Genomic DNA, 2,836 nt, shown 5'->3' with positions numbered 1-2,836 from the left:
TGAGGACCCTCTCCTTTTGACCTAGACCTCTCCCAAGCATAATTCTTCTCTACAGAGTTTACTACCAAAGCATCATTTTGTATTTTTTAAGCAACCTCTCCACTTATTTCTCATCCATTGCACTAACTTCTATATCAGATACCCCATACAGTAACATTGATCTTAGTATACAAATTACTGTACTTTCTGTGTAGTTAATTGGCCAAAATACTGTACTTCAGAAATAGCGCCTTAGGTGGCAATGGTTCCCTAGGCATTAATGTATCTTTTTTTGTCTCCCATTCAGAAATAGTGCTCCCAAAATATTAAGAGTGCCCTTTACTAAATAACTTTTCCTTACTGTATGTATTAAAAAACAGTTCTCCTTTACAAAGTGTTTATGGTAAAGCAAGTATAAGCTAAATCACTCTAGCCTTCCTAAGTATTAAAGGGAATCTGTCACCCCATTTTTGCTCTTTGAGCTGCAGCTACCGACATCAGGTGCTTATCTGCAGCATTCTGTAATGCTGTTGATAAGCCCACGATATAACCTGAAAGATAAGAAAAACAAATTAAAATATACTCACCCGGGGGTCCGGTCCGATAGGTGTCGCGGTCCGGTCTGGTGCCTCCCATCTTCTAGCGATGACGTCCTCAATCTTACTTCTGCTGCGGCTCCTGCGCAGGTGTACTTTATCTGCCCTGTTGAGGGCTCTGTAAAGTACTGCAGTGTGCAGGAGCCGGACCTCTCTGACCTTTCCCGGCACCTGCGCACTACAGTACTTTACTCTGCCCTCAACAGGGCAGATAAAGTACACCTGCGCAGGAGCCGCAGCAGAAGTAAGAAGGAGGACGTCATCGCTAGAAGATGGGAGGTGCCGGACCGTGACACCCACCGCACCCGACCGCGTTCCCCGGTGAGTATAATCTAACTTGTTTTTCTTGTCTTTCAGGTTACATCGGGGGCTTATCTACAGCATTACAGAATGTTGTAGATAAGCCCCTGATGGCGGTGGCCGCATCTCATAGAGCAAAAATGGGGTGACAGATTCCCTTTAAAGAACAAATACAGACCATGAGAGACCCGGCCTTTGGTTCACATGCATGTGTATTGGACATAATATAAGTACAGAGGAGATAACAACCACTTATTGATCTGACATAGTTGTGATGCTCTCATCTTCACATAAAAATTTACACCAGTTTAAGAGCGTCAGCCATTAATCAGCAGTAACCGAGTAATGAGGGAGCCAACACGCCAACACGCTAGTACCATGACACTACACTGATTTTAAACAACTCTATATAATGGCATTCATTAATCTCTGTGTAGCTATATTTTGCAATATTTTATAAAAAAAAACGTAACAGCTACACATAATCACAACAGTTTTGAAAGAAAAAAAGTGTAAAAAATGCTGTGGGCAACCCAACTGACCACGTCCTAAAGCATCAGAGGTTGCCTTTCATTTTTTAAATGACTTTTCTAAAATGATACGGGCACTGTGATTGCTTGCTGCAGGCAACAAAAACGGGTTATCTTTTTAGGCAGCTTTGAATAAATCTGCCCAGTGTGTCTTCGTTTGTGGCATTTCGGTGCCTTTTTCTTGCTTGTCTATTTTCTAAATGCATCTTGCTTTCATTATGCTGTCTTTTTCTGGTATTTTATCTCTGTAGAGAAAAGAAAAAAAAGACAAAATAGAATGCATGTTACAAATGTAACAAAATTAAAATCACCACCAATAAAGTTTATAAAAACATGAGAGAAAGGAAGATAATAGATATATAAGTAAATAGAAAAAGGTCAGCTCACCCAACAATGTTCCGGCAGTATGGCAGTACACTGGGTACAGAAGAACAACTTGGTTTAGGAAGAAGCCAGCATCTGTGTTGAGTAAAATAATTCAACCTTTTTTCATCTATTAATTAAAAGCTATCTTGATTCAATCAGACAAAGCCCCTTCTGACGCATCTCAGGCCAATATGACCATTAGTCATAGCATAGCATTGTAACAAAATAAAAAGTACCACCAATAAAGTTTATAAAAGGTAACAGAATGAAAGATAGATACATAAGTAAATCAAAAAAGGCCAGCTCACCCAACATTTTTCCGGCAGTATGGCAATACAACTGGGTACAGAAGAAGAACTTGGTTTAGGAAGAAGTCAGCATCTGTGTTGAGTAAAATAATCCAAGCTTTTTCATCTATTTGTTAAAAGCAATTCTGATTCAATCAGACAAAGCCACTTTTGACGCATCTCTGGTTAATAGTCATCGCAGTTTTTAACAAACAGAGAAATAAAGCTTGAATTGTACAAGTACAAATATATTATGAAATATAGTCATACGGTGCTTTTAAAGTCAAGACAAAGGACAAATGGTGTACTGGTAAAGTATTCACTCTTTGGGTATATATCAAGCTAATCTTATTCTACAGACACATAAGAAACTTACATTGGAATAATTTGTTGGAATAGTATATACTAGCATTTATTCCCAATTGGGTGGTGAAACTGCCATAAACATTAAACAGTTGATAATTCTAGTTTACATACATTGAAATAATAATACAGATCACAATAAAAAATGCATATTTTCATATTTTGTCTAGTGAATAATCAATTAGTCCATTTAATTTTTTTTACCAGAATGATTAGTTATGAGCGTGCTTCTTGATGATAATAACTACGCTCCTTGTACTAAAACAACTGGATACAATCATTTCCATTTTTGTTCATTATAAAATGAAAGTGATTGTAAAGAATTGCTCTAGATTCCTGGGAAATAATTAGTTGCATAGTTTCAGTAATCATTTGATAAATAAAAGTGCTTTCTACAATTATGTAGAAGCTGCAT

General features: G+C 37.5%; 1 long non-coding RNA gene across 1 annotated transcript; it reads right to left on the bottom strand.

Moving 5' to 3' along the window:
• Window positions 1-1,418: 1,418 nt before the first annotated feature.
• Window positions 1,419-2,237, bottom strand: LOC141089025 (uncharacterized). The gene is made up of 3 exons (XR_012232145.1): window positions 2,080-2,237; window positions 1,793-1,864; window positions 1,419-1,650 (listed from the first exon to the last, which is right to left on the bottom strand). It is a non-coding gene; the product is annotated as an uncharacterized lncRNA (long non-coding RNA).
• Window positions 2,238-2,836: the final 599 nt, after the last annotated feature.

The sequence above is a fragment of the Dendrobates tinctorius genome, unplaced genomic scaffold, assembly GCF_039654945.1.
Source record: "Dendrobates tinctorius isolate UK_male_01 unplaced genomic scaffold, ASM3965494v1 ptg000043l, whole genome shotgun sequence".
NCBI lineage: Eukaryota > Metazoa > Chordata > Amphibia > Anura > Dendrobatidae > Dendrobates > Dendrobates tinctorius.
The sequence above is the reverse complement of the archived record's forward strand: the minus strand, read 5'-3'. Positions and strand labels throughout refer to the sequence as shown.